At 43.8% G+C, this 18630-nt stretch overlaps 1 pseudogene; it reads left to right on the top strand.

The window, feature by feature from the left end:
* The window catches only part of LOC132765762 (zinc finger protein 850-like), a 60745-nt pseudogene that overhangs the window by 5704 nt on the left and 36411 nt on the right, over nt 1–18630 (top strand).

Genomic DNA, 18630 nt, shown 5'->3' with positions numbered 1-18630 from the left:
GGGTCACCCCCCTCCCCAAACCCCACCAGCATTTAAACTGGGTCGTATTAGGTATTCGTGCCAAGTTTTGTCCAGATCCATTAGTTGGGTGCACATTGCTCTGTCGATATGGGTAAACGATAACTCTCAACCTCTGGGGTCAGTCCCCTTGAAACTCCACCAGTATTCAAAGTCTGGCATGTTGGATATGTGTGGCAAGTTTACTATTTCCATCACCAAAGTGCTATGTAGGTATTATTATTATTATTATTATTTACAGTTCTTATATTCTGCCCTTCTCACCCCACAGGGGACTCAGGGCGGATTACAGTAAACACATGTATGGCAAACATTCAATGCCAGTTTGACAAACAACGTTTAACAGACAAATACACCGAGGCTATTTAACTTTTTTCTGGCCGCCAGGGGAGCTGCTGCTTTTCATCGTCCATCAATGACACCGATGAAGTTCTTCTGCATTCCACATTCCCTGGAGTCTTTTTTCTTTATGGCCTCATAAATTAGTTAAATTTAGCCTCCCACACAAGGTGGTACCTTATTTTCCTACTTGACAGATGCAACTGTCTTTCGGGTTGCAAAGGTCGACAACGGGCTACACAATGGCTGGACACCCACTCCAGCCCGGGCTGGCTTCGAACTCATGACCTTTTGGTCAGAGTGATCTTAATGCAGCTGACACTCAGCCAGCTGCGCCACAATCCCGGTATTGTGCCAAGTTTAGTGCACATCCATTGTGGGTTGGGTTTAGAGTGCTCTTTGATTGTAGGTGAACTATAAATCCCAGCAACTACAGCTCCCAAATGGCAAAATCAATCCCCCCCAACTCCACCAGTATTTAAATTTTGGCGTATCGGGTATTTGTGCCTGATTTGGTCCAGATCCATCGTTGTTTGGGTTCACGGTGCTTTCCGGATGTAAGTGAACTACATCTCCCCTAAATCATTGTCAATTCCTCCCAAACCCCTTCAATATTTTCTATTGGTCATGGGGGTCTGCATGCCAAGTTTGGTCCAGGTCTGTCATTTGTGGGAATCACAGTGTTCTGAATCAGTTGAAGGTACTGCAAATCCCATCATCCATTGTGCATATTCCCCCAAACATATTGTTTTTGTGATTAATCACTATGCTTTAATTATGTCCAAATTGTAACAATGGAAATACATCCTACATATCAGATATTTACATTACGATTCATAACAGTAGCAAAATTACAGTTATGAAGTAGCAACGAAAATAATTTTATGGTTGGGGGTCACCACAGCATGGGAAACTGTATTAAGGGGTTGCAGCATTAGGATGGTTGCGAACCAGTGCTCTAGACAGTCAAACAGTGTTCATTCTTACTGAATAAAGGGTGGGGAAAGGGCAGCATTGATATCTTATTTTCCTCCAAATCTATGTTGTTTTAAGGATCAATTTGATCTACTTGCTCTCCCACTCCGTTAGAGTTCTTATCACTCACGCTCAGGGGCGGTTCAACCCATTACACAAAGTAAGCATTTGCAGTATAGTTGATTTTGCCCAGGGGCGCTCTTGAGGCGCTCTTGGGGGAAAATAGACCTTGACATATGCAAGTTGTATTTCCTGGGATGTATAGTTCACCTACAATCAAAGAGCATTCTGAACTCCACCAATGATGGAATTGAACCAAATAGGGCACACAGAACTCCCACGATGAACAGAAAATATATATCAGTGATTGGATTGGATGGGGGGGGGGGGGCACCAAAATACTGTTTGCTTACCATTGAAAATTACCTAGGGCCGCCTCTGCTCACGCTGAGGAATGATTGTTTCTGTCCCTCTTCTTTACAGAAGATAACTGGAAGGAGAGCAGTGTATGCACCGAACACAGGAAGCATTTTGGGCACGACGGGGTTCTTCCCAGACACCAGGAAGCCCAGAGAGAAGACGGAGATTCTGCTAGAGAAAGGCCCTACCAATGCAATGTATGTGGGAAATGTTTTGCCCAAAATATGGCACTTGTGCTTCACAAGACATTCCATGTCAGGAAAAACCTTTTGAAATGGAAAGTATTAGGGAAATGTGATGTTGATTACAGATTGCCACATCTGGACCAACAAGAAATCTCTGAAGGAATGGAGGGTTTCATATGCCAAGAGTGTGGGAAATGTTTCACTTCCATGTCCGTATTAATGAATCATCAGGAAATCCACACAAGAGAGAAAACATACAAGAGCCAGGATAGCGAGAAATCTTTTATCCAGGGTTCACACTTGCTGAATCACGAGAGATTTCACATGGGAGAAAAATCATACAGGTGCCAGGAGTGTGGGAAGCGTTTTTTTTACATGTCACACTTGGTGAGCCACGAAAGACTTCACAAAGCAAACAAACTATATCAGTGTCAAGTCGGTGTAAACTCTTTTTCCCAAAAGCCATCCCCTGTGACTCCTGAGCAACTCCATACAGAAGATAAAAAATACAAGTGCCAGGAGTGTGGAAAATGTTATATTCGGGATTCAAGCCTTTTGAGCCACCTGAGAGTCCACACAGGAGAGAAACCATTCAAATGCCAGGTGTGTGACAAACGTTTTCCTTGCAAGTCATCACTTCTAAGACACCAGAGTATCCACACAGGAGAGAAACCATACAAATGCCAGGAGTGTGGGAAATGTTTTGCTCAGAGTACACACCTTATAGACCACTGCAGATCCCACACAGGAGAGAAACCATACCAGTGCAAGGAATGTGGGAAATGTTTTGTTCGAAGTTCATCTCTTGCGAACCACCAGAGAGTCCACACCGGAGAAAAGCCATATAGATGTTCAGATTGTGGGAAATGTTTTGCTTACAGTTCAGACTTGTTGAGGCACAAAAAACTTCACACAGGAGAGAAGCCGTACCAATGTCAGGTGTGTGGGAAATGTTTTGCTCAGAATGCACACCTTATAAACCACTGGAAATCCCACACAGGAGAAAAACCACATAAATGCCCGGAGTGTGAGAAATGTTTTGCTAACAGGCAAGCCTTATTAAATCACCTGAGAAGCCACACAATGAACACATATCCGTGTCAAGATGATGAAAAATATTATTTTGCAAATGCCATCTCTTATGACTCATGAGAAACCCCGCATAGGAGAGAAACTATACAGATGCCAGGATTATCGGAAATGTTTTCCTCAGAGTTCTTTCTTTGTGAGCTACGAGAGAATCCATACAGGTGAAGATTGTGGCAGAATGAAAATCACATGTAGTTCATGCTTTACCAGTCCACGCACTGTCTTGGCAGAGAAAAGATATGCCATGCAGATGATCAGTAAAGAACAGAAAGTTTGCTCTTTAAAATGCAGAGCAACATATATACAGCCATGTGAACAGTTGCATGTATTCACACGATGCCCTTTGAGAGAGATTCAAATAGTCTTTAGGTGTCCATGTGGAAAACCCTCTTCCAGCAGCTCAGAAGCAAAATTCTGTCTCTCTGTGAGTAGCTGCACAGTTAACAGCCTAAAAATGTAACTGTTGCCAAAACTCCCAGGCTCAGCTGGCCACTCGGATGTGGCTCAACCAATCAGCTTCATGCTTTGCATTTTCAGTTTACACACACACACCAACTAATTTTTACATGCTCTAACAAAGGTCCATACTATTTTAACCACCAGAGAGTGCATACAATAGAGAAAACATCCAAAGAGCTGGGACAAAACAAATAAAACGGATTTCAACTGGGAGAAATGTATGGTACAATGAAAATGAAATGTACATCTATAGATGAGTGACATCTGGTTGGAAAACAGGACGTGTGAAAAGGATTTGGGAGTCTTAGGGTCCTTCTACACATGCATTATATCCCATGTTAAATCAGGTTGGCGGGGGGATAAACAATATTTAGACAAATGTGGGAGAAATCAGGAGGAATTGGATTAAGGGATGGAAAACAGTTTTAAAAGGCTGCCTTTAACCCTGATTCCTCCTAAAAAATGTACTTTTCCATCCCTGTGTATTCCTGCAGGCGTGGAAAACACATGCTTTCCTTCCCTCCCTGCTGCCTGGACTCCTCCCGAGCACATGCGTGTCTGTCAGACCCGAAACAGCTTGATTGGCTGTTAAACGCAGACACATGTGACTCAGAGAAGCAGAAGAGAAAAAGAAATACACATTCTATCTTTTACACTTTGTAATCTCAGAGACCTTGACTTAAGAATTGGGGGAAAACAGATGCGAGGGAAGCGTCTAAAAAAAATTCACTCCATTATGCGCTGGATCTCATATGCGCATCTCCAGACTGAGTTTGTTTTAAAAACTTATGCCAGATGTCTCCCATCCGTCCTCCATCTTAATCCGGATTAAAAGTTAGCTGTGTAGACAGCGGAGGATGATATACTGGGATCCAGCTCTCCCTGTCGGAGCGGCTTCTCAGGTCCCGTGTATATAAAACTCAGTTCCCTGTCCCACATTTTAGGGATGTCTGGAAGCGCCCTTAGTATCCAGAAGTTGAACATGAGTGAACAGTATGATGCAGCATGCGATTCTGAAGTACATCAATAGGACTATAGTGTCTAGATCAAGGGAAATATTCTATTCTGCTTTGATCAGACCTCACCTTGAATAACCCTGTTTCCAGTTCTGGGTACCACAATTCAAGAAGCATGTTGAAAAGTTGGAACAGGAGAGTATTCAAACCCCCATAATATTAGTTATATTGCTTTAAACTCTTAATAAAATCAGTTATCCTGATATTTTGCCTCTTTGCATCTTCTTTCGTCTCTCCATGCCTTTGCTCCATCTCTTCCACATTGCCGATCCAGGCCAACAGTGGCTCGGGCTGTGGTGGGATGAAAATCACACATACTTTACGTTTTACCAGTCCACACACTGTCTTGCCAGAGAAAGAAAATATACCACGCAGATGATGAATAAAGAACAAGAAGTTTACTCCTTTAATGCAGAGCAACATCTATACAGTAATGAGAACAGTTGCATTGACTCACACAATGTCCTTTTGAGAGAGATTCAAATAGACGGGAACAAAGTGCAATATGATCTGACTTGATGCCACAAGAATGTAAATATATATTATTATCTTAAATTGTTATTTTATTATTTATTTATCATATCTCTGGCTAGCTTTTACTGGCAATTTCCCTGCTCCTGGCACATAAACTTTTATTTATATCCTGCTTTTCTCCCTCACATGACCCAAAGTGACTTATAACATATTAAAATAATGTAAACAAGAATCCAAATGCATCAATAATAAGTATAAAACATCATCAGCCCTTGTGCTTTCCTACTCTGTGGAACATATCTCACCACGCTAAAACAGTGGATGTGACTCTTAATGAGACATGTTGCATTATCACAGGATGTCTGCGCCCTACATCACTGGAGAAGTTATACTGTCTAGCCGGTATTGCACCACCTGACATCCGCCAGGAAGTAGCAGCCAATAGTGAAAGGACTAAGGCAGTGACATCACCGGCCCATCCCATTTGGATATCAGCCAGCATTCATTCAGTCGTCTCCGACTCTTCGTGACCTCATGGACCAGCCCACGCTAGAGCTCCCTGTCAGCCGTCACCACCCCCAGCTCCTTCAAGTCAGTCCAGTCACTTCAAGGATGCCATCCATCCATCTTGCCCTTGGTCGGCCCCTCTTCCTTTTGCCTTCCGCTTTCCCCAGCATCATTGTCTTCTCTAGGCTTTGCTGTCTCCTCATGATGTGGCCAAAGGACTTCAACATTGCCTCTAGTATCCTTCCCTCCAATGAACAGTCGGGCTTGATTTCCTGGAGGATGGACTGGTTGGATCTTCTCGCAGTCCAAGGCACTCTCAGCACTTTCCTCCAACACCACAGCTCAAAAGCATCGATCTTCCTTTGCTCAGCCTTCCCTAAGGTCCAGCTCTCACATCCGTAGGTGACTACAGGGAATACCATGGCTTTGACTAGGCGGATCTTGGTTGCCAGTCTGATGTCTCTACTCTTTACTATTTTATCAAGATTGGTCACTGCTCTCCTCCCAAGAAGGAAGTGTCTTCTGATTTCCTGGCCACAGTCTGCATCTGCAGTAATCTTTGCACCTAGAAATACAAAGTCTGTCATGGCCTCCACATTTTCTCCCTCTATTTTCCAGTTGTCAATCATTCCTGATTACTATATTACTATATACTAGACCACACCTGGAATATTGTGTCCAATTCTGGGCACCACAATTCAAGAGAGATATTGACAAGCTGGAATGTGTCCAGAGGAGAGCGACTAAGATGATCTAAGCGACTAAGATGATGATGATGAGCGATGAGCGACTAAGGGATGAGCGACTAAGGGTCTGGAGAACAAGCCCTATGAGGAGCGGCTTAAGGAGCTGGGCATGTTTAGCCTGAAGAAGAGAAGGCTGAGAGGAGATATGATAGCCATGTATAAATATGTGAGAGGAAGCCACAGGGAGGAGGGAGCAAGCTTGTTTTCTGCTTCCTTGGAGACTAGGACGCGGAACAATGGCTTCAAACTACAAGAGAGGAGATTCCATCTGAACACAAGGAAGAACTTCCTGACTGTGAGAGCCGTTCAGCAGTGGAACTCTCTGCCCTGGAGCGTGGTGGAGGCTCCTTCTTTGGAAGCTTTTAAACAGGGGCTGGATGGCCATCTGTCAGGGGTGCTTTGAATGCAATATTCCTGCTTCTTGGCAGAATGTGGTTGGAATGGATGGCACAGGAGGTCTCTTCCAACTCTTTGATTCTATGATTCTATATTACTGTATTGTACTATACCATTATATTGTAAGATTATTAGGAATATTACATGTAATATAAAATATATAATTATAATATCATATTATTATTATTATTGTTATTATATTGTTTTACTTTGTGCAATTTGTGCAATTAATACAACCCCTTCCCCCAAACTAGTTTCCCACTCATGGCTTTGCTTCCCAAGCTGCTGCCTCTCTATCTCTCTCGCTCTTCTCTCTCTTTCCTTCCCTCCCTCCTCCTAGTCACGTGATAGGAAGTGGGCTCTGTCCAGACAACCACTGGCGCATGCGCAGGAGGGCAGCAGGGGCAGTCGCAGAGAGGAAAGGGCCACTTCCGGTTTTCCTCCACCTCCTCCTCCACCTCCTCCTCCTCCTCCAGGTGAACCTGATCTCAGTCCCTCCCCATAGGACTAGTCCTGCAGCTATTCAACCCAGAGGAGGCTCCTGGATTAGAGACCCATCCATTCAAGAGAGAAAGATAGTAGGGCTGGGCCAACCTCATGGGGATAGTCTGGGTTGGGACTGAAGGGGAGCTCAATGGGAGCACAATGGGAGGCCAAGTGGGCCTGGAGGCTGGAGAAGCAGAGGCCTGAATGACAGGAGGGAGGGCCCAGCATTACCTGGCTCTGAAATAAACAAATAAAGGTATTGTTGAAGGGTTGCTGTAAGTTTTTTGGGCTGTATGGCATGTTCCAGAAGCATTCTCTCCTAATGTTTCACCTGCATCTACGGCAGGCATCCACAGAGCTTGTGAGGTCTGAGACGTCACAACCTCTTAGGATGCTTGCCATAGATGCAGGTGAAATGTCAGAAGAGAATGCTTCTGGGACATGGCCATATAGCCTGAAAAACTTACAGTACTTACTACTTACTTACTTAGGCGATCCCTCGTTGTCTGAGTAGGATTGTCTTCCAAGATCAGTGTACTGCCGGTGGGTCCGTAGGTGACTGTGGAGCCCTATTCTTGACCTGCATGTTCTCCCACAGTGAGGGCATTGGCTTCCAGGTGGGATTGGCTTGACGTGCCTTCTTCTTGGCACCTTTCTCTCTTTCACCCTCCATTCGTGCCTCTTCAAATTCTACAACACTGTTGGTCACAGCTGACCTCCAGTGAGAGCGCTTAAGGGCCAGGGCTTCCCAGTTCACAGTGTCTATGCCAGAGTTTTTAAGGTTGGCTTTGAGCCCATCTTTAAATCTCTTTTCCATCTTTAAATCTCATTCCCTTTTCCATTCTTGAGTTCAGAGTAGAGCAACTGCTTTGGGAGACGGTGGTCGGGCATCCGGACAAAGTGGCTGGTCCTGCGGAGTTGATGGCAGAGGACCATTGCTTCAGTGCTGGTGGTCTTTGCTTCTTCCAGCATGCTGACAATTGTCTGCTTGTCTTCCCAAGAGATTTGCAGGATTTTTCAGAGGCAACGCTGATGGAATCATTCTAAAACTTACAGCAACCCAATAAATAAAGGGCTTGTTTTTACTCTCTCAAAAAATCCTCCCAAAATTCATTGTTTAATGCTTACTTTATTTCACACAGGTGATGTGATTGTTGGTTGTGAATTTGGGAGTAGAACCTGTTCAGTTGAGAAAAGAGGGAAGAAAAGCTTCTTGGATACGGTTCGGTTCTTCATCAAAGAGTGGTTCCAACATGGAGAGAACCAACTCACCTGGACCTGAAGCAGGACTTTGGAGCAGTGGGGAATCCTGGGAAAGAACTATGCATAACTTCCCGAATGTTGACTTTTATAGCTCAGGCCTACAGCGCCAGAGCCCATTGAGGGATTTCTTTCCCTTGAAAAAGAAGGGAAGACAAGCATCTTGGATACAGTTTGGTTCTTCACCAAACAGTGGTTCCAACATGGAGAGACCCAACTTACCTGATACCGAAGCAGGCAGGGCCCCCAGGAGCAGTGGGAAATCCTGGGAAAGAACTACGCAGACGTTCCTGTATGCAGACACACAGCGCCAGCGCTTCAGGCAGTCCTCCTACCGAGAGGGCGAGGGACCCAGAGAGGTTTGCAGCCGCCTCCACTCTCTCTGCCGCCAGTGGCTGAAGCCAGAGCAACACACCAAGGCGGAGATGCTGGACCTGGTGATCCTGGAGCAGTTCCTGAGCATCCTGCCCCCAGAGATGGGGAGCTGGGTCCGAGAGTGTGGGGCAGAGACCTCTTCCCAGGCGGTGGCCCTGGCGGAAGGCTTCCTCCTGAGTCGGGCAGAGGACGAGAAGCAGGAAGGACAGGTGAGAGCATTGCCTCTTGGGTTCACTCACCTTGGGACTGATGGATAGGTTAAACGTACACCCTGCCTTTCTTCCAAGATGGGACCTGTGACAGAGATAAATCAGACCTTGCTCCCTCTGTCTCTTTCCTCCCCTGCTCTGCCCTCCTGCTCTCACCTCCATATCCACTATAAGCTCAGTTGCTGCTCTGCTCAAATTTGTTGTCCCCAGATATCACATTGAAGGGAAAATATGGGAGTGAAAATATGGCCAATCTCAGAATACAGTTTTTGTACATCTGGAAAAAATGCTTTTCTAACCTTTCTCCATACTACTTCTGGTATATTCTATGCTATTCTAGAGTTTACAACTCTGCATTGAAGTCCCGCCTGATGTCTCTGAATCAGAGAAGCCTCAAGGAGGCCCCACCCAGAGTCTCCTACAGGAGGAGTTCAAGCAGGAAGGAGATGGGTTTGCAGCCTTGGAGGGTAAGATGGAACCCTTCTGGGAGTTTTGGTGTTTTATGCCAGTGAAAATTCTCCTGGGGATTTTAGTACATCCACAATCAGTTTTAGCTTGAGAAGGTGCGCATTTGGCCCTGAGATAAGTTTATAGGTAGGCATTCGGTTGCAAAAGGTGTAATTTCATTTGCATTCTGTTGGGTGGGTCTGAAATATTAGCCCTTCGGTATCTTCTCAGAAAGGACACGAAGCTAAGATGAGCCCTAAAACTGAGCTGGGAGACAAACAGACAACAAAGAATAACTTTAGTCACTTGATATATCAAGCCCATTACTAGTTTCAATCCAACCTATTCACAGCACTGAATGAGATTAAAAAAAGCCCTGAACTCTAAAAATGTTACATATTCCAGGGCTGGAGAATGCTCCAGTGTTCATAGGGCCATTTCCTCATAGGTTTCTTTTCAGGATTGTAATTGTAAACTCTGGGACATGTTTATGTGATCAGTTTTTCATCCCTTGCTCTCTCTCTCTCTCTCAGGGGCTGGAATGATGTTGATGCCGAATCCTCTGTTGTTTTTTCCCCTTTGTGATGGAGTGGAACTGAATCAGGTAAGCAGAAGGATTCCTGGGAGGAATGGGGCTGCCTGGGGGTCATTGGTTCCAGGCTCAATCGTCAAACATCTCTCGAAAGAAAAAAGATTAAATAGGAGTTTTCTAAAAGTTAGATACTGAAGGCACAATTACAAACCGTGCCAACAAAAGGGGCGAGGGGAGAATTAAGAGAAGTCTAAGCAAACCAGAATGTCCAAAGAATGTTCAACTGAGCTAAGATTTAAAAGGGACATGTACAAAAAAATGGAAAGTGGGGGAAATCATGAAAAAAAAAAGAATTCAGATGAGTAACTAGCATGAGTAGGGAAAAGGTCTGACAAGCTAAAGCAGAAAATGAGCTCAGGTTTGCCAGAGAGATTAAAAACAATTAAAAGGGTTCTTTGGTTGTGTCAGTAGAAAAAGGAAAAATGAGCCAAGATTAGGGTCTGTGCCTGGAGAAGGTGGTGAAATGCTACCAGGGGATGGGGAAAAGGCAGAACGTTGCCTCAGTCTTCTCCCAAAAGGGTATCAGTATTCTACTTGAGCAAGATAGAGCAGATGGGGTAATAGGGGAAATGCAACCCTTAAATAGGTAAAGAAGTCGTCCAGGAATAGCTGGCCACTCTAGATGAATGCAAGTCTCCAGGGCCAGAAGAACTACATCCAAGAGTCCTGAAGGAACTTGCAGAAGAAATTTCAGAGCCATTGGCAATAATCTTTGAGGACTCCTGGAGAACAGGAGAAATCCCAGCAGAGTGGAGGAGGCAAAGGTTGTTGCTATCTTCAAGAATGGACAAAGGGTTCTCCCCAGTGGTTCCTCTTCATTCTGGAAAGTAGTGACTAGTGGGGTGCCACAGGGCTCTGTGCTGGGCCCAGTGCTGTTCCACATCTTTCTTACTGGCTTGGATGAAGGTTTAGAGGGCATGCTTATCAAGTTTGCAGGTAACACCAAATTAGGAGGGATAGCAAATACTCCAAAAGACAGGATCAGAATTCAAAATGGTCTTAACGTGTTAGAGAGCTGGGTGAAAACTTGGCTCTGTTCAGTTCTGGGTATCACAATGAACACTGGAATAATAATAATATAATAAACCTTATTTATACCCCGCCACCATCTCCCCGATGGGAACTCAGAGTGGCTTACATGGGGCCAAGCCCGAACAACATATTACATCAAAATAAAATCAAAACATAAACAACCAGAAACACATCAAAATTACATGGAAGAGAAAAAAAATACAATAGCAAAATAGCATTACAATAAACAATATAATATTACAATAAAATATAATATTTCCAGATTATATTTCTTATTCTACATACCATGAAGAAATGGTTGTGACTGTGACGTCTGTATAAAACTTAATCTATGGCATGGAGGCCTTAGCCCTTTCCCTTTCAAACAGCCAACAGGAATGTAAATCTACTTTAAAGGTTTTCTTGTAATTATTTTTCTTAGTAGCCCTTCTGTGAGAGGGAAATATGTTCTTTTTCCACCAGAGCCCAATCGCCTTTGAGGAGGTGGCTGTCCATTTCTCCCTGGAGGAGTGGGCTCTCCTGAATCCTGATGAGATAGCCTTGCATGTGCAGACCATGGAGGAAATTCGTGGGATGGTGGACTCTCTTGGTAAGGCTCCCTCACTGATGGGGATTTCTATTTCAAAATGCAGTATCCCAGTCAGCAAATCCCTAGTAGGAGCAGGATCCTAAATCTTCACAATCTCTGAGAGTTCTCAAGGCAAGGCTTATGTTATAAATATATGACATAAGTGTAACATTGACTTGGTGCCTGAATCACAGTGGTGTTGGCACCAATTCGGACTCCAGTGGGAAGACTTCCATAACTGGAGTCAAGTCCAAGGGTACCACACTCCCTCGCAGCAACAGGGCCCCTTGGAAAACCTTTCAAGAGTCATCACCCCAGATCTGTCACACTACACAGTTTTTGTACATTTGGAAAAATGTCCTTCAAAAAGAAAGTTAAACTTGGCTATGAAACCAAGTGTTTGGAGAGTAGTTACAATGCAATATGCAGGTACAAGGTTAATGCAATGTTATTGGAATGACTTTTGGACTATGAAGTTGCGAATATGTGCAATGTTTTTAACTGTTTATTTGAAATGTATTTATATGTTACTGTTTTGATTTTAATCCACAATATATTTTATATTGGGTTTGTTGTTATGTTTCAATGTGACATTGAATTTTTGAAAATTGGAAGCCTCTCTCAGGGTTGAGATAAAGCGGGATAAAAATACAGTAAATAAATAAATGAATGAATTTCTTATCCCACTTCTTATAACTCACGCTGAGGAATGATTAGTTCTGTTCTTCTTCACAGCAGATAACTGGAAGAATAGCAATGTATTCAGCAAACAGGAGAAACACTTGGGACACAATAGCGGCTTTCCTAGATACCAGCAAACCCACAGAGAAGATGGAGATTCTACCAGAGAAATGCTCTACGAATGCAATGTATGTGGACAGTGTTTCACTCAAAATATGGCACTTGTGCTTCACATGACACTCCATGCTGGGGAAAGCCATCTTAAATGGAAAGAATCTGCAAACTGTGTTGCTGATTACAAATTTCCACATCTGAACCAAGAAGAAATCTTTGAAGGAACTGAAGATTTTATAAGCCAGGGGTTTGGGAAATCTTTCATCCACAATTCACACTTGGTGAAACATGAGAGCTTTTACACAAGACAGGAACCATACAGATTCCAGGAGTATGGGGAATTTTTAACTCAGAATACACACCTTATAGATCACTGGAGATCCTACACAGGAGAGAAGACATGCCAATGTCAGGACTGTGGGAAATGTTTTGCTTACATTTCAGACTTGGTGAGGCACCAAAGACTCCACACAGGAGAAAAGCCATACCAATGCCAGGAGTGTGGGAAATGTTTTGGTGACAATTCAGACTTGGTGAGGCACAAGAGACTCCACACAGGAGAAAAGCCATACCAATGCCAGGAGTGTGGGAAATGTTTTGCTTACAGTTCAGTTTTAGTGAGGCACAAAAGAATCCACACAGGAGAGAATCCATACCAATGCCAGGAGTGTGGGAAATGTTTTGCTTGTAGTTCAAACTTGGTGAGGCACAAGAGACTCCACACAGGAGAGAAGCCATACCAATGCCTGGTATGTGGGAAATGTTTTGCTTCCAGTTCACACTTGGTGAGCCACAAAAGACTCCACACAGGAGAGAAGCCATTCCAATGCCAGGAGTGTGGGAAATGTTTTGCTGATGCTTCAGCCCTGGTGGGCCACAAAAGACTCCACACAGGAGAGAAGCCATATCAATGCCAGGAGTGTGGGAAGTGTTTTGCTGATGGTTCAGCCTTGGTGAGGCACAAAAGACTCCACACAGGAGAGAAACCATACCAATGCCAGGAGTGTGGGAAATGTTTTGCTTGCAGTTCAGACTTGGTGAGGCACAGAAGAATCCACACAGGAGAGAAGCCCTACCAATGCCAAGAGTGTGGGAAATGTTTTGCTCGCAGTTCAGACTTGGTGAAGCACAAACACCTCCACACAGGAGAGAATCCATACATATTCTAGGAGTGTGGGAAATGTTTGGTTCAGAGTTCATATCTAGGAAACCACTAGAAAGTTCACACAGGAGAAAAACCATACAGATGCACAGATTGTGGGGAATGTTTTGCTTAGCCTTCATCCCTTAAAAAGCACCAGAGAAAATACACAGGCTAAAATATACAAATGCCAGTCATGTGGGAAATATTTTGTTTGGGGTTTGCACCTTTTGAACTATTACAGACTACATACAGGAGAGACATAATCCAAAGAGAGCTGGGTCAAAACTAATGAGCTGCAACCGGGAAATTGCAGCACATGTTGGCGCTGTAAAATATACACTCAACATTTCCTGATGAACGTGTTATTCCCTTGGCTTCCTGTAACACATGGCTTGATTTTGGACTAATTTCTTCAACAATTCTCTTCTTAGTTTCGAACTCTGCTTTGTTTGACTTGGAACTGTTTGCTTTTTTGCTTTGTTTGACTTGGAACTGTTTTGGAGATCTCTTCTGCTTCTCTGGACCCCCATATCATGTGATTTAAAACTGGACTGTTTGAGAAATTCTGGCTAAGATTTGGTAGATTCCCCTTTCTTGTTATTTAAATTCCTAAGTTGATGTCCTCTTCTCTGGAGCAGCAGAAAGCAAGCTCCCTGTGACAGTCCTTCAGAGGGTTAAATACTATTGTCTTGTCAGTTATTTCAAAAATAAACCAGATGTAATTCCATCATTGTTCCTTTTGGGCTTAGTTCCCAGCTCCTTTTCCACCTTGGTGGCAAATTTCCAGTTTGTGAATGTTATTTTTCAGCTGGGATGCCAGAATTGAACACAGTGCTTCTGTTGAGGCCAAGCCAAAGGAAAAGATGCTTAGAGTATTATTCTCTTGATGTGCAAATCGTATCTCTGGGTAGCATTTACTTTCTGTTTCCCCGCTCCTGGCACACACACTTTTAATCCACATTAAACTGGAAAACATGAGCCTTGTTGTTATTTTAGTATTAAAAATGTTAGGTAAATAAAAATAAATAAATAAAACTTAATTTGTATACCACTCTATCTCCCCGAGGGGACTCAGGATGGTTTCCAACAGGCAAAACATTCAACTGCCAACACAAAATCATACAGAATAATAATTATAAAACATAAACATAATACTATTAAAACAGTCATATGCATTTAAAAGCCAGTTCCAGTACTATTCCATTGGGCAAAATTTTAACTACAAATGGCCAGAATTTCAGAGTGGGCCTAGACAAGTTTGAGAGGGCTGAGCCAGAGCTAGTGCAATGAAGTAACATAGGGCCTGGGGAGTGGGTAAAGTGCAAAGCAGGGTCCTAACTGCTGGCCAAGGTAGGGCTTGGGGCTACTCATTTTCAAGGCCTGCTGTTCAGCTATAGGAGGGCTGGGCCAGGGCTAGTACCACAAGGTAGCTTGAGACCAGGGAAGTGGGTAAAGTGCAGAGCAGGGTCAGAGGCAGCCCTAGGTAATTTTCAATGGTAAGCAAACAGTATTCTGCCCCCCCCCCCCCCCCCAACCAATCACTGATACATATTTTCTGTTCGTCGTGGGAGTTCTGTGTTCCATATTTGGTTCAGTTCCATCATTGGTGGAGTTCGGTAAGCTCTTTGATTGTAGGTGAACTATACATCCCAGTAACTCATTCCTTTTCTCCATCAGTGGTCACCTCGATCCACCCAGGAAAATCTCCTATATATACCGGGCCCTAGGGAGGTACACTTGGAAGCTACAAGGCGTAGAGCTTTTTTGACCTATGGTCCAATTCTGTGGAACTCATTTCCTCCATACATTAGAGCAATGTCGGAGATGCAACCTTTTGTAAAGGCGCTTAAGACTTGGCTGTTTGGTTGTGCATTTAAGTAATCAGATCTAATTTGCCAAATAGTCACTGCTGAATGTTTTTATGTTGAATGTTTTTATATTGTGTAAATGCTATTTTACACTGTAAGTTGCTTGGAGCACCTTGGTGGAGAGCGACTAATTAAGAAATAAAGTGAAGTGAAGTGAAGTAACTATAACTCGCATATGTCAAGGTCTATTTTCCCCCAAGAGCGCCCCTGGGCAAAATCAACTATACTGCAAATGCTTACTTTGTGTAATGGGTTGAGCAGGGTCCAAGTTGTTGATTGTAGAACTCAGATTTAGATCTGGTCAGCTCATTGAATTTGCACTATTTTAAATGGTTTTAATTTATATTAATGTTTTATCTATTTTGTAGTTGCTGTTTTATCTGTGTTGTAACGATTTCACCAATTTGTGACGAGGCCCCTAATTTGTAAAGAGTTTGTTAAGGAGCCACCACTTTGTAAGGGTTTATTAACTTGATAGCATAGCTAATAGCTAGTGATATTGACTTGGTCTTTCTTTAATGTGTAGCGTGACTTTATTTATTTATTTATTTGCTTTATTTCTATACCGCGTTTTTCAGCCTAATTAGGCGACTCAATGCGGTTTACACAGTGCAGGTTATCACAACAATAAACAGTTAAAAACACATCATACACAATAGCTTGGAAAGGAATTGTAACAGAGACAGAGATTTAGGAAAAACTAACAAGTTTATTGAAATGTAGAAGGAGCGTGATGGTTTCAATGTTTCTTACTCTTAGAGGCACATATCTTCATAGGTTACATTTATAACATTTCTTGAACAGCTCTGGAAGGGACTCTTCCTTCCACTAAACAGGTTTCAAACTTATTTTTCTTCAAACTATGTTTATTTCCTTAATAGACTACTTCAGTTACAAGCTTATTATTTCTTTGTGATGTTTCTGTTGCAATAGAGATCCTCACTGGGTTTCTCTCATACACTAACTGTAAATATAAATAAGTCAACTCGACTTATTTAAACTACTCAGGCTAAAAGCCAAAACTTTCCTAATTCTTACTACTATAGAACCAGCCTTTTCCTGTAGTTTTAAACTACAGATTACTTCCCTGGTTCTCACTACACAACAGAACCAGCCACTCCTGTAGCTCGCTGACTACAGACTGTGTTAAAATGGCTGCCCTGCCAAGTGGCAGTTGGCTCCACCCGTTTCCATGGTAACCCAGCTCAACATGAGCTGAGCTGGCTACCATCCCCCATAGTTATGCAACTTTAAATACCCTTTAAAACATCTATCTATAATTATACATAACTGCAAGTTAAAAACTTACACTTCACCACATGTGTGTATACGGGAGACATTGAATTGTTGCCAGCTGTAAGCCGCCCTGAGTCCCCCTTCGGGGGTAGAGAAGGGCGGGGTACAAATATTTGAAATGAATAAATAAATAAATAACTGATGGCCATGATAGGGCCTGGGGCTACTCTTTCCAAGGTCTTCTGTACAGCTATAGGAGGTCTGGGCCAGGGCTAGTACCATGAGGTAGCATGGGACTGGGGAAGTGGGTAAAGTGCAGAGTTGGGTCCTAACTGATGGCCAGGGCTAATCATTTTCAAAGGCCTGCTGGAACCACCAGGTCTTCAGGTCCCTGTGGAAGGAGGATAGACTTATCTCTCTGGGGAGGGCACTCCAAAGGCAGGGGGCCACCACCCAGAAGGCCCTCTCCCTCGGCCCCACCAACCGTGCTTGGGACTGTGGGAGCGGGAGGAGGGCTTCCCCGGTAGATCTGAGTCCAAACTGGTTTGTTGGGGAGATGCAGTCGCAGAGATAGGCGGGACCCGAACTGTTTAGACATTATTGATTTTGCTATAGAGTGTGAGAATTTCATTTATTTTGAAAAATTTTAAGTCTCTGAATCTCATACGAGAAGGAAGTAAGTTTGTGTAAAGCAGACATGGGAAAACTGGCCATTCAGGTATTTTTGAACTTGAACAGTCGGCAAGCTGGCTGGGATTCCTGCAATGCAGGAAAAGCACAATCAAAGCACCTCAGACAGATGGCCATGCAGCCTCTGTTTAAAAGTCTCCAAAGGAGCCTCCACCACACACCGGGGCAGAGAGTTCCACTGCTGAACTGCTCTCACAGTCAGGAAGTTTTTCCTAATGTTCAGGTGGAATCTCATTTCCTGAGGTTTGAAGCCATTGTTTGACGTCCTAGTTTCCAGGACAGCAGAAAACAAGCCTGCTCCTCCTCCCTATGACTTCCCCTCACATATTTACACATGGCCCTCATCATGTCTCTCTCAGCCTTCTCTTCTTCAGGCTAAACATGCCCAGCTCTTTAAGCCGCTCCTCATAGGGCTTGCTCTCCAGATCCTTGATCATTTTAGTCGCCCTCCTCTGGACACATCCCAGCTTGTCAACATCGTCCTTCAATTGTGGTGCCCAGAATTGGACACAGTATTAAAATGCTTTCATAACCTTTTGTCTTCCTTTTCCTTTCATCTTTTCCTTCCTTCTCTCTTCCTTTTTTCTTCCCATCTTTTCCTTCTTCCTTCCTTTCATTCCTTCCTGCTCCTTCCCTTTCCTTTCCTTCTCCTTTCCTGTTCCTTCCCTTTCCTGCTCCTTCCCTTCCCTGCTCCTTCCCTTCCCTGCTCCTTCCCTTTCCTGCTCCTTTCCTTTTTTGCTCCTTCTCTTCCCTTTCCTGCTCCTTCCCTTTCTTGCTCCTTCCCTTCCCTGCTCCTTTCCTTTCCTGCTCCTTTCCTGTTCCTTTCCTTTTCCACTCCTTGCCTTTCCTACTCCTTCCCTTTTCTGCTCCTTTCCTTTCCTTCTCCTTCGCTTTCCTGCTTCTTCCCTTTTCTGTTCCTTTCCTTTCTTGCTCCTTCCCTTCCCTGCTCCTTTCAATCCTTCTTCCTTCTTTTCATTCCTTCCTGCTCCTTTCAATCCTTCTTCCTTCTTTTCTTTCCTTTCCTGCTCCTTTCCTTTTCCGCTCCTTTCCTTTCCTGCTCCTTCCCTTTCTTGCTCCTTCCCTTCCCTGCTCCTTTCCTTTTCCACTCCTTGCCTTTCCTACTCCTTCCCTTTTCTGCTCCTTCGCTTTCCTGCTCCTTCCCTTTTCTGTTCCTTTCCTTTCTTGCTCCTTCCCTTCCCTTCCCTGCTCCTTTCAATTGCTTTCCTGCTCCTCTCCTCTCCTGCTCCTTTCCTGGTCCTTTTCCTTCCATCTTCCCTCCTTCCAATTTCCCCTTATCTTCCCTT

Source organism: Anolis sagrei, chromosome 2, assembly GCF_037176765.1.
Source record: "Anolis sagrei isolate rAnoSag1 chromosome 2, rAnoSag1.mat, whole genome shotgun sequence".
Taxonomy (NCBI): Eukaryota; Metazoa; Chordata; class Lepidosauria; order Squamata; family Dactyloidae; genus Anolis; species Anolis sagrei.
The sequence above is the reverse complement of the archived record's forward strand: the minus strand, read 5'-3'. Positions and strand labels throughout refer to the sequence as shown.